Below are 14,555 nucleotides of genomic sequence, written 5' to 3'. Positions count from 1 at the left end.
TAAGTTGTTATTAAGAAAATTGACAAAATTGTCAAAAAATATTGTCAGTATGATGAAACAGGAAAAACTTTCCAAATCAACAAAATTAAAAAATTGACATAATTAGCAAAATTGACAAATTAGTAAAATTGTCAAAAATGAAAAAATTGACAAAATTGGCAAAATTGAAAAAAAATACAAAATTGACCCTATCGAAAATTTTACAAAATTGGGAATTTTACAGTGGACAAAATTGACTAAGTGGATAAAATTGGAAAAAAATGACAGAATTGACAGAACGTATTGTCAAAATTGACAAAATATATTATCAAAATTGATGAAACAGAAAAAACTGTGCCAATTGGCAAAATTGACAAAGTTGATAAAATTGACATAATTGAAAAAAAATGACAAAATTAACAAAATTGAAAAAAATGAAAAAACTGACAATTTTGACAAAATTTAAAAAAATTGACAAAATTGACAAAAATTACAAATTTGACAAAATTGAAAAAAAAATTTACAAAATTGACCAAATCGACAAAATTAACAAGATTTACTTAGTAGACAAAATTGAAAAAAATTGACAAAATTGAAAAAAATTGACAAAACATAGTGTCAAAATTGACAAAACATATTGTCAACATTGACAAAACATATTTTCAAAATTGTTGAAGCAGAAAAAAACTGTGCTGATTGACAAAATTGGCAAAATTTACAGTATTGAAATAATTGACAAAATTGTGACAAATTTGACAAATTAACAAAATTGACAAAATTTACAAAATGTACAAAAATTACAAAAATTACAAAATTGACGAAATTGAAAAAATTTAAAAAAAATTTACAAAATTGACAAAATCGACAAAATTGACAAGTATGATTTAGTGGACAAAATTGAAAAATAATGGCAAAATTTACAAAACATATTGTCAAAATTGACAAAACATATTGTCAAAATTGTTGAAACAAAAAAAATTGTGCCAATTGACAAAATTGGCAAAATTGACATAATTGAAAAAAATTGAAAAAATTGTGACAAATTTGACAAATTAACAAAATTTACAAAAATGACAAAAATTAAAAAATTGACAAAAATTAAAAAATTGACAAAATTGAAAAAAAATGAAAAAATTATACAAAATTGACCAAATCGACAAAATTGACTTAGTGGGCAAAATTGAAAAAAATTGACAAAATTGAAAAAATTGACAAAACAATATGAATTGATGAAACAGATAAAAACTGTGCAAAATTAACAAAATTGAAAAACTTAACAAGATTGCAATTTGTCTTTATTGTCGAATTTGTCAAGCTTTTCAATCTTGTCAAGTTTTTCAATTTTGTTAATTTTGCACAGTTTTTTCTGTTTCATCAATGTAGACAATATGTTTTGTCAATTTTTTTTAAATTTTGTCGATTTGGTCTATTTTGTAAATTTCTTTCAATTTTCTAATTTTTATCATTCTGTTAATTTTGTCAATTTGTCAAATTTGTCACAATTTTGTCAATTTTTTCAATTACATCAATTTTGTCAACTGAAAAGTTACAAAAATGACAAAACTCTCCAAAACGAAAATATGTCAAAAAATTAAATTGAAAACAAAATTTAATAGTAACAAAATGACACTTTTGACATAATTTGGCCATTTGACTAAGGTGACGAAAAGTTTACAATGGAACCAGTTTCAGTATTAACCGAACTGGTTTCCATTAATTGGAACCGAAGTTCCAATTGTTTTGCCATCGTATACTCTTCAATTACACTCCAATCGATGGGTGTAACATCTGACATCGCATTTTTCTGCAGCGATGGCGGGCTTCGCTTCGATAGCCCAACGCTATATTCGCAAGCAAAGGTTTCCTTTAGAAGGAGAAACCACATAAGGGACGCGAGTGGAGCACACCATCTCAATTTCTCTCATACCGTTCGAGCTTATGTCGTTCGTGAGAGCATGAGAGAAATTGAGTTGGTGTGAATCGTCCGAATCATACGCACACAATTTCTCCATTTAGTAGCATTGACTCAAAATTTTAGCCTGTGCCCAAACCGCGATCGTTTTGTGCTAAAATTTTAGACGAGTTAAGACGCAAGCGAGAATCTGTCAGATGATTTTGTAATAAATTTGGAAATGGGCGAACGCGCAAAATGTAAACAAACCTAGCGTAGCATTTCATAAGGGCGAAACTAGCAGTTAGCTCGGAACGAAAAAAACGTGTTTGATAATTCGGAACATCTAATCAAATCCTGTTGAAGCAACGTGAGGGGGGGAGGAGGGATGGGGGCTGATAATAAAAAATTATGGGAAAAACAAATTCATTGGAATAAATTGCACGAAATGTTGTGTGCAACAAAATTGCATATTACATCATTGCACAAAATCTATAAATCAAGTATTAATTTTTCATCAAATAAATCAATAAAATCAAGAATACAAAATGTGAAATAACTCCCATCTTCCAAAATTTGATTTTTAATCTTGTAATTTTTCGGATTTTGGATTTTTTTTTTCAAAATTTACATAAAATATTTCAAATTTTATTTACCTCCCACTTCGGGATTTTTTTTGTTAATTTTGGAGTGACAAAAAAAGAAATTGTGCTGTAATGTAGGTCTTCGAACGGTACTTTTTCACCCAGCTGACAACTCCATTTGTTTACATGTGGCCGTACGTCCTTTTGAAATAATCGATACCGCTGCTGATCTCATGTTGGGTAGGGAAAATAGAATCTTATTGGAAAATAATGTCATACTGGGATCAATTCATCTAGTATTAGCATTCTCTGTGGTATTAGCATGAATCCTGACAAGTTGTTGAAAACAAATATCAAAAATACATAATTTAAATATTGTCGAGTTTAAGTTGTAATTAAGATATTGACAAAATTGACTAAACATATTGTGAAAATTAATGAAACAGAAAAAAACTGTCCAAAATGACAAAATTAAAAATTGACAAAATTGGCAAAATTGATAAGATTGACAAAATTGACAAAATTGACAAAATTGATAAAATTGACAAATCAGGATAACTCAGGACATTTTTAAGGCAAATTTTCTAAAATCAGGACCATTCGAAAGTTTTTGAAAATTAGGACAACCTCTTGAAAGTCATAACAAATCCTGAAAAATCATGACACCTGGCACCCCTGACGTGCATTACAATTGTTCAGTTGTTGTTGTTGTTTCTCTTGTGCTCAGAGGTGCCAAGTATCCTGATTAATGAGGATTTGTCCTGATTTTCGAGAGACCGTCCTATTTTTTTTTAAACTCTCGAGTTGTCCTGGTTTTTTGAATTGGTGCATAAAATGTTCCGAATTGTCCTGATTTTTATGAAAACCTCTCAAATTTAAACGAATTTGTATCTAAACTATGAGAAAATCGAATAAATCTATTATAAAATAGTTGAATCAAATTAACAGAGGAAAATCTTCGGTTCAGATGATATTTAAATGGTGTTTTTTTAGTTTTTTATTTAAAGGTTTGTTTAGTTTAAAGAATAAACCCTTTGTTCCAAAATTATTTCTTCAGAATCAAACTCATTACATACATTATTTCAAAGTAAAAGAAGTTTGTTTCAATAGAACTTTTTTTTTTTATCAAAATCAATTTTGTTTTGGTTTCAACGCCAAGTTTTCTCTAAGTGAATGATAAAATTATAAATATGTCTTAACTTACAAAATTGACAAATTTCTTAAACTTGACAAATTAAACCAAAATGACAAACATGACAAATTTGGAAAAAAAATGACAAACATAACCAAAATGACGAAATTTAGAAAATGACAAATTTCACTTAATTGACCAAATTCGCAAATTTTAGAAAAAAATAAAAATCTGTTAAATTTTCAAAATTTCACAAAACTGAACAAAATCGCAAGAATAACATAATTAATTTTTTTTTACAAAAATAATACATCTTACAAAACTGACCAAATTTTCAATAGACGCGTTCTTCTAAAAACAAATCTTGGGGACGGGGACGGGAACTACAGAGACTTGCATAGTGAGTTAGTTGAATATTCGGCAATAACATCTCGAGACCAATCGATCCTAACCCTTCGGATATCGTAAGTTACTCTACTTACGAATCCATCCTTTGAACGTCGCATCCAGCTGTAATTGAATGGATATGTGGTAACTTACGGTGATTTGTTGATGAAGCCTTAGCCACAACTGCGGAACGACTGTGCACCCAAGGTGGCTACCATACATACATACATACATACATACATACAAACAAAATTAACAAAAATTACATTAATTGACAATATTCACAAATCTGACAAATTGGATAACAATGACAAAAATGACAAAAATGATTCAAACTTAATTTACAAAATTGACCAACTTGAAAATATGCCAACAAAACTGACACAAATATGACTTATAGATATATGTATCATGATTGAAAGTAAGTGAGATGCAAATATGATGCAACCCAACTATTTTTTGCAAATCCCCGTATCCTGCACTCCAGAGGTTTCTCAGAATAAACGTTGAATCATTTGAAACACATGGGTGGGCATCCTTTTTTTTAAATAGTATTTTTTAATATGATTTCCGGTTTTTATTAGGAATTTTGTATATTGTGTCTTGCATACGCATCCAAACATAATTAACAATCTGTAAGAAAGGCTACAATCCACTGTCAAGTGTATTAAATCGGGTTTTTAACTTTGTGTGACCCTTTCATTAAAAAAAATTTTAAAAAAATATTTCTTGGCTTCATGATGAAGACATTAACTTCCGCTTTCATATACATAAGGCATAAATTTTTTTGGACGTGTAATATAGATTATATACACACCAAAAATTTTCTAAAATTACACGAGCCAGAAACGCTTAAAGACCTAAGTTTGTGATGATCTAATAACCAAAAATATTTAATTTTACATCACTTGGAATCTAAATAACCCATACACTCACAAAATACAAGAAGAAACCTAAATTTGAATCAAAAAGGATTTATTTTTCATTACTTTTGTCGATATTGCTCTAATTTTACATCATCTGGCGTTTAATTTTAAATGTATTAACTGAAAAACCATCGTTAGGCAAAGTTCTTTCATCTGAAATACAATAGAGTCGCAAAAAAGTTCTGTTAGATAATTAAGGTTTTTTAAAGGGTACACCTATTTTGTTTTCCATTTATTTCAACATCAATGCTGTTGAATGTGAAACGAGTGCATGAGGGCAATAAACTTCATGAATGCGTTATGTCGCATGAGTTTCGATCCATCGAAAACATGGGTTATTTGAAACGCATTGGAAAATCAATTGAATCGCCATGTTTCGGCATGGTTTCGAAGAGTAAGTAAAAAAAGTTTATACCTAGTAGCGTACAAAAAACACTATTATTTTTTTGTGTGTTTTAAGTTCTAGATCACAATTCAAATATAGAAAAAGAAACGTTTGCTCTGATGGTTACCAAAAATGAAAAGTGGATATAAACAAACCAAACACATCGAAAATTTATAAATTCTTAAAAATAACATTCAGTACTTTGAGGTAAGTTATAAAGCAAACCTGTATGGTTCTCTATTCGTTTCTCAATTCACTTAGCGATTAATCGTCGGCGACTTTTACTGAAGATGCTCTAATAAATATTAATGGACTGTAAAACTTTGATGCATTGAATTGCCTAGGCTCGATTCGTTTATTTAATGTTTTCTTTCGGAAATAACAGGTGCAATCAGATTATAGGTTATCAGATTTTCAAACTGTATAACTGATTCCTAAATCTCAGTTTTGAAGAAGTTAGAAATTTAATTTGGTGTCTCAATCATTATACTAGCAAATAAATTGCCACTGTTCTCAAGATCATCTATTTTATTCTCAGAAATACTAATAAATAACTTACTGCGATTCGTATCATCAAATGTAATCCAAATCATGTAAAAATTTAACTTTTAATTTGTACCGATCGCCCACCGAATTTTTTTAGTTGTTAGTTGGAATTTCAACAAGGCCACAATAATTTTCATTTGCAAAATGGTACTTTCAGTGGTGCTAAAATTGATTGGGCTTAGTGATGCTGGCTATATTCAAGAAAAATTCTCGTTGATTTCGACCATGACCGACGTTTGTAGTCGCAATTTACGAATTTTTCAACGCACAGGTGGAAAACTTTGGGCAAGCTGTATGATTCCAGTTGAAAGTGTACAACCTGTAGAATAGGAATTTTATAAGCCAAAACTATTTTTTAAATCACAACTCAACTAACCTGTTTTTCTCATAGTAGCCAAATTCTGGAAGAATCAGCGACTATCCATGTAAATACGACTGCAGAACGTAGCCGCAATGACACTATTTTACCACTTCCTCTGCTGCCTTGCGCATAATCAGTACAATCCAGGATCAATAGCAGTGGCGTTGTGTGGCTGACATCTGTTTAGGCTGACCATTCCATCTTGTATCATAATTCCCGGCCGGCACCGAATTCCCGAAAATTACCTGTACCGATTAAATATTCGCCGTACTAGTAACAAGTCTGTGCTTGGGAAGTGCACTGGCTGATGGTACAGGAGAAGTTCCAGAAATTTATCGATCACATTACAAAAACCGGAAGGATTAGATTTTTTCGCATTATATAGTCCACCGACACAGAACAACCACTGACAGCCGGCAAAACTTGTAGAGGCCACAAAAACGGCCAAATCGGCCAAACCCGGAACTACCCGGAACATCTTTTTTGAAGCTGATCTGTGGAGCATTTCGCCCAAAACAGAAAATCGATATCAAAACAAAATAAACTGCACGCTCCTGATTTGCTTACTTAAATTTGAATAACTTAAAGAATTAAACTCTGTTGAGATCATCCATCAAACTCAATTTTGTGTAGCAAATCGGAGCGTGCAGTTTATTTTGTTTTGGTTTCGGTTTTCTGTTTTGCACCAAATACGGTGACTGTAAAAAAGGGGCGAGTGAAACAGCAACTCGTCAAAGAAAATGTTCCGGTTTTCGCCGTTTTGGTGGCCTGTACAAGTTCTCTTTTTACTATTGCCGCCGGGACACACAGAGTTCGTAAAACAGGATTCCAACAACATATCCCAAATGAGGATCAGGTAAGAAATGGTTAATAATATTTGGACACCAAGTGTCCTTAATGAACTAATAATAATTTATACTAAATATCTAAAATATACAAATCGAACTCTTGCTTTCAGTGTTCCAATGATAATATTTTCCAAAGTTGGTCATGGTCGTCCAGACGAAATTCACCCCCAAATCTTGCCAACTTACTCTAATTGATTGCCATCGACGAAGTACCTTATATGAGCGAAATGAGCCACGTTGTTGGTCCCGGCTACCATGGGCTAGAAATTGTGCGAGTGGTTTGTACCAAATTTCCAGTTTGGTTGTCAGAGCTACTGTTATACCACACATTCGGGAAAGTATTGGGTCCAATGTCCAATTTGAGGCTGCGGAACCATCAGATCTTATGAACCAAGCCCAATTTAAAACATCGTTTGACAAACTGGAACCCGTAACTGCAAAAATTAAGGGAATTTGTTATTCTAGATGACAAACTTTCGGTACTACTACCGGAGCTTCAAACGTCCAGTGGTAAGCCAATCAAATTTATCTTCCTTAATCCCTTCTACTGTTTCGATTGACACTTCAAGAAGAATTAGGATATTTTTCCTTATTTTTCAGAAAAATGTGATTGATGTGACCCCAACGTTGCAGCCATTTACTATGTCGCGGTAGGTTTGGCATCAAAATTCTTTATCACATTATCATTAATAATAACATTATGATATTTTCCAGCAAATTGAGCATTGTGTTTTCGGAAAGGCCCGGTATTAAACTTAGCTGTCTTGTTTTGCCAACCTCCAGGATATACGATGTTGTTGTTCTTACTCTCTGCATTGGAGCCGAAACATGGAAATTACTAGCTGCAGTATCAGTTTGTTCCTCAATGGTTTATAATGGCATTGACACACTCGTTTTTTTACGATGGTCAATTAAAATCGAACGTTTCCGATAGTTATTCGGCATTGACAGGAGGGAACTATTCAATGGACGGACGGAATAATCACTGCCACTGTACATAGACCAGGAATTGAAATTGCAAGCCATGTTTAGGAAGGACTCGATAAAATGTACGCCAGACAGAATCCGAAGTAATGAGTTTTTTCTTCATAAGGCAGGAGAAAACTCCTGATCCCATTCGGTGTTGTTTTAAAACAAAATTCGAGTAGATCCGATCCGCCTTCGATTGTAAAATGTTATCCATAGCTGGTAGATTAACTAAATAAACGAATTATCTTTTAACATTGATTTAATTATTTTTATTCAAATGACAAACAATATTGTTCAGGAGAGAAATACCTGTTTACCTGTTTTCTGTTAACTTAGAATAAAAATGCCTGCTTCATGGACATAAATATGACTCAGTATTCATAGTTTGAAACCATACTTTTAATACTTTTTATATCATTTCAGAAAATCTCATTCCGTCGTGCAAACTTTGGGTGATACAAACTTTTGAAGATATTAAATTTTAGAAATTAAATTTTCATGGACAGAAATATGAATCAAAATTAATAGCCATATTTATGTTCATGAAAATTTTCACCTTTAAATCTAATGTCTCAGAAAGCTCGTATCACCCGAAATTCGCACGACGGGATATGATTTCTGAAATGATATAATTTTATGTCAAAAGAGATGCTTCGCTTTTGTGCGTTCATTTTGACATAATTTTACATCACGGATGATAAAATATTATGTCAAATATGTCTTCAATTTATGTCTGGAAATTTATGTCTTCAAGCGTTTCTGTCTTTCGCCAGTATAATTTTATGTCAAAAGTGATGCTTCGATTATGTGCATCCAATTTGACATAAATTTACACCAAAAAATTAATAGTGTGTAGATTTATTTTTAATCCATCGAACGACATGTCTAAATGGATGGGATGGGAAAAGCACAAGGCATAAAAACCCATCGATGAATGTAGCAAATACGATAAATGAACGATACAATAGTTTGTCAGGATATTTAAAACTAGTTTTAGGGATTTTACATAACACATTAAATATAGTGGATCAGAATATAAAATCAAAAAATCATCAAGTACTACAATAAAACGATATCATCTTAACATTGAAGCTCGTAAGCGGTTCACAAACAGATCCGGGGTCATATTGAAATCAAATTCGCTAAATTTATCATTAAACACTACACACATTGCACGGATAGGCTCGTTCTGGTCGTAAAGTTTACGATAAAAACAAGCCGAAGGAATTCACGACTTCTTAGTTGTCTAGGCATCACGTTGAAGTCAATTCTCTCAAGAATGTTTGGTGCATCAATGCTTCCGAGCAGCAATTTTCCAACGAAAGCCGCTTTCAAGTATTATCATCGATCAGCAAGGATATCCAGTTCCAACCAAGAACATCGATGAGTATATAAAGGAGATTCCGGAATCGTCCACGGGCGAAGCCGACGTACTGAGAGGGTAAACTTAGAGGACTGCCGCTGACTCAAGATGCGGGCGAACCAAGGCACAAAACAAAGTCCGTAGGCAGCGTAATTTGGTAAATTCTCTGGTAGTTCGCAGTGTTGAGTACGACGTCCACTAATACAGGCTCAATCCCATCATAAGCATTATTTAGCCATTCTTCGTCAGGGATCTGTGAAAGAACAAAATTTTTAATTTATAGGAATTGTGTTCGTCTTATTTTGAGTGGAACTGAATCTGTTTCCGTGCCCAGCTGACATCCATTTGCTCCAGACCAAGCATCCTTACTCGTCGGGAGTTCACGCAAAGACAGATTTCTCCACCTTGTGTTGTCTAACCATTTTTAAAAGCATACTGAAAAAAGAAAAGTTGAAAAACTTGTTAAAAATGTTTGTTTCTTTTGATTTCGTCATAACATTTCAATTAAATACCTATTGATAATCTAAATAAAAAAAAAGATGATTCAAAAATTTTTCAAAAAAGTAGTCGAATTTGTCCCTCGGTAAATTTAAAGTTTTCTCGTAACGAAATTATTACTTGATTACTTTTTTTATATCGTTTATCGTTTAGCGTTAATCGGTGTCGACAAATCTTGCCGACGGAGTTTTCCTTTGAACAGAGAAGTTTTCCATGTTTATGTATTTCTGAGCCATTAAGGTTACTCGTACCTTTAACCCGTAGAGACAGGCAGACTACCCAAAGGTGCTCGGTTTCGAGTTTGCTTTTATTGGAACGAAACGCGTTCCGGTTCTAGCGATATGGTTCCATCATCGAGCGTTCAACAGATACGTATCCAACTAGTTACCGTGAATGAAGTGTAAAGCGCATGAGCGTCCCCTCTAAACTGAAAATTTACCGTCGTCCGTTGAATACCGGCAGACTGTTGGAGCCCTGTTGCTGTTTTGCTGAATAGGAATAACAAACCATCAATCGGACCACGTTTCATCCAATGACTGTAAAGTGGCCATGTATAGTTTGTAGTTGGTTACGTATCAAAGCATGAATCGTCGAGAGATCCGCTCGGTGGAAGATGGGGGTAGGGAAAAGATCATTTGTAACCCTCCAATATCTAAAAAGCGTCGCATCAAGCTCGCTTGGAAACTGCTCGATTTTTGCTGTGCTTCTTGAAAGTTTACTTTTCTCGTGATGGCAAAAGCTCGCTTTCAATGTGCTGTCAGTTTTTCTGCTGCTGCTGCTAAAGGGAATAAACCAAAGAGTGATCAACGTTAAACATTCATTGAATCGAATTTTTTATTACCTGATTATTAGATAATAGTCTAACCTATTGCCTTTTTCTGAAAGCACAACCCTTTGAACAGTTTATTTTTATTCGATGTATCTTTGAAGCAATACTTCGGCGACCAGAGAAAAAGTTATTCTCACATTTGTTTTCGAGCATTGTTCACCATCGATTGGTACTTTTGGTTACTAATTTATCGCTTTAGTAAAGGGATTAAAGTGTGAAAATTCCTTATGGTTGAAAATGTTTAACAGTAATTCTGTGTAATAAGGGTTTTGATTCCTATTTAAACTAGAGATGTTCCAAATAATGGTTTTCTATTAACTTTTACAAATATCCGGTGAAACGAATATTCGGTCGAATAATCTGTCGAGTTTTTGAAAATAAAACAAAAGCGATTATTTCAAAATCTTTCATTTGCATTCATCTAAATGCCCCTCATGTTTTAGAGTTTATTATTTTCACCCAGATGTGTAATGCATAAAAAATTCTTCAAGAATGGGTCTCTCGTCTATCCATTGAAAGATCAGACAATTTTCAAAATGCTATCACTTATTAAAAGGACATGACTTGTCGTTTCTAAGGCTTTTCTCGAAAAGAGAATGAATTCCAGTGAAATTAAGGACAAAACTTGTCGAAACTGCAATTTAAATTTAAAACTGCTGATTTGACATCGATGAGATGAGAACGAATACGAGCAAAATATTTTCAAAACAGTATATTAAAAGAACGATGATCCTTAATTAGGATTCCTTATACTTTCCATCGCTCGTATGCACTAGGCCATGAAATTCTGCTCGATTTTTTTAATTTTAAATAAATAGGTAAATCTGAATAAACATCTAGGCATTATTACAAAACATACAAGAAGGAAGTGAAACATTTTTTTTTAATTTAATTTTTCGTGGAATCACATCAGCAGCGTTCAAATTGTATTTAAGGGTTAAAAAGAGTGTACCTGTGTTAATTTTTCAATCTCTAAAAATAGTTTTGGGACACTAAAACAAAAGAGGAATAGAGTTTTTTTTTTTATTTAATTTAGAAAACAATGTGAATAAACCCGGAAAAATTCGAAACGTTCTGGACATATCAGGGCAGCATCGCAAAATTTGGCTGATCTCGATTTTTTATAATTTATCTGCAAGCACAAAATTATTCGAAAAAAATCTGGAATAAACTATATCAAAGCTCTGATCAAAGTATTAAGCGACACTTTTAAGCATTCTTCAGTAAGGTCTTCAGAGAAAAATAAACTGTGCACCTAAGATGTTTCACTAAAACCTTGAGTTTTTGGTTATTGGGGAACTTTTCAAACTTTATTTTTGGATATTTACTTAACCCTTCATTTCATGATTTTTTAATTTTCCCTCAAAGTCATTTTTTAACAGTTGGAAGTGATAAGTTCTTCAAGACAAAAAATTAAATTAAATACGATACTTTTTCCATTCATTATCTGTTGCAAATTTGTTACTTTATGAAACTAAGGGATATATATTTAAAACAGAATTTGGAAAATTCAACAAATCTGTTATTGAATGAATTTCAAAATTAAATATTTGGTCTATTTGGCCGAATACTAAGCTGAACTATTCGGTGAGCCGAATATTCGGCTCAAAGGTTTTTTGGTGATATTCGGCCTACTGAATATTCGGTGTATCTCTAATTTAGACTATTTAAACAAAATTTTAAGATAACCCTTTTTGGAAGTGATTACCTTTTGTTTTCAATTTTCATAGTTCCTACTGGTTTTCAAAAATAAATACCTTTTATTGGGGTGCAACGTAATTATCTATCCGTTACATTTTGATCTGTAATCTCACGGTTTGCCTTAGATTATGTATTTTGTAGACTTGCACAAGTATTTCTTTTAATGAATTTATGCTGTTTATCTGTACCTTATCAAGTGAAGTGTGCATCTGCAGAAGGTGATATGAGTAAAAAACTAGCAATTTCTTTGCTAGCTCGAATTCAGTATCAGGGTATCGGGGTTTGCAAAAGATTAAAAAATTCCTATAAAATTAAATTCATTAGCGATACTGTTTTTTTTTTCTTCAAGTTCTTCTACAAAACACACTGTGACAAAGAAAATAATGAAAGAAATAAAAAAAAATTATATCCAGCGAAAGTTGATATTAAATAATCTTCTGGGGTCAACCTTAAATTACTTTCCTTCGTTTTTTTAATTTTTTTATTATTACTATTATCATGTATGTTTCATTTAGTAACGAAAGATATTACATCCTTTTCAATGTTACATTATGTACGTTGATAGAATTCAAGTGTTTAGATCTGATTTCAAACTAGTAAACAACTTGTTAAAAAAAAACTCTAACTTAATTTGTAAAGTGCACAATTAATTTATTCTCATTTCTTACGTTTGTAGGGGATCCTAAACAATTTTATGTATGTGTTTGAATTCATTATCTTAATTTGTCTCTAACAGTACTCTGGAATCATTTTATAAGTTTGTTATTGACCACCTGCTGCAATGCAGTGAGTGGTTCAGAAATGAAATTTAAAATTTCAAAATCAAAACAATTACTGACGTCTTCCCCTTAAATTTGATGCATTTCATGGTTTGGACAAACTTTACAACAACTAAAGGCGATCATTGTGACTAAAAAACTTTTAGGGTGATGCATAAGATTTCTGAAATCCGAAAAATATTTCCTAAATGTGACAAGATAGAGGCCTACATTATTAAACAATATTGTAGAACATAATAATTCATTATACTTTGACAAAGATACCACACATCTATCTCTTGAACTGAACATTTTATCATAACTTGTTTCCATTAAGTTAGGGTGGTCTTATGAAAAACAGTTTTTCTTGATATCTTTTCATGGGATACATATTTTATCAAAATTGTTAATTCAGCAAAATTTTAAATAATTATAAGAAGATAAGGTAAGGTTGCCAGAATTTTTTCAGCATGTATCCGGGCATGACAAACCGGGAAATTTTTATATAAAAACCTGGTGAAATCCGGGCATTCGATTTCAAATTGACGACCATAAATTTGGGCAATATCCGGGCAAATTTTCTCAAAACTAAGAATTTCCTCAACATAAATCAAGAAAAAAAATGAAATTTTTTTTTTTCCTCAAAACTCTTTCGATGAGTTTGAACCGTATTTTAGGCTCTCAATAAACCTTTCATGATTATTTTATAAAACCAACTCAAAAAATTTCGTTTTTTTTTGTGTAATTTTCCATATAAAGTGAATAAATCCGGGCGAAATCCGGGCATTTTCAATGGAATCCGGGCAACCGGGCCGAACCGGACTGTTCTCAAATATAGTATTCAATATCCGGGCAAACCTGGATAAAACCGGGCAATCCGGCAACCTTAAGATAAGGGCATAATGGCCACCTTAAGGAAAACGCTTATTTAACCATAGAAAACAAGCTTTAATATGTGAATTACATCATTGTTTCGTGTTCGAACACTTAAATAGTATATTTACCCTAGTTTGCTGAAACTTGAAAAACTAGATAAAAACGTTTAAAAATGCATTTTAAAAATGTTTGCCAAAAGCTGAAAACCAGTCATGGTAGGGGCATAATGAGAACCCCCATCTGGGGCAGTATAAGCACCATTAATTGGAGCACGAAAGGGAGCTTTCTGGCGGGGAATCTAGCGGTGAATTCAACTCGATGAAGTCAGTTAAGTCGTAGATTCATCAAACAAAGCATTAACAAAATAATCTAGGTCTGTTTGTAGAATCCAAACAATTCACACACGCTCATACATTATGTTTCTAGTGCTTTGTTTGGTGGATGATGCTACTAGCCGTATAATGTGAAAATCAAAAAAAATTGTTCATGAATTGTAAATGTAAAAAAAACACCATGAACAGA

At 32.4% G+C, this 14,555-nt stretch overlaps 1 long non-coding RNA gene across 1 annotated transcript; it reads left to right on the top strand.

Annotated features, from left to right (window-relative positions):
• The first annotated feature begins 6,899 nt into the window (after positions 1-6,899).
• LOC129750612 (uncharacterized) lies at positions 6,900-7,666 on the top strand. The gene is made up of 3 exons (XR_008738430.1): positions 6,900-7,047; positions 7,150-7,549; positions 7,640-7,666. It is a non-coding gene; the product is annotated as an uncharacterized LOC129750612 (long non-coding RNA).
• The last annotated feature ends 6,889 nt before the right edge of the window (positions 7,667-14,555 follow it).

This window comes from Uranotaenia lowii, chromosome 3 (assembly GCF_029784155.1).
Source record: "Uranotaenia lowii strain MFRU-FL chromosome 3, ASM2978415v1, whole genome shotgun sequence".
Taxonomy (NCBI): Eukaryota; Metazoa; Arthropoda; class Insecta; order Diptera; family Culicidae; genus Uranotaenia; species Uranotaenia lowii.
The sequence above is the reverse complement of the archived record's forward strand: the minus strand, read 5'-3'. Positions and strand labels throughout refer to the sequence as shown.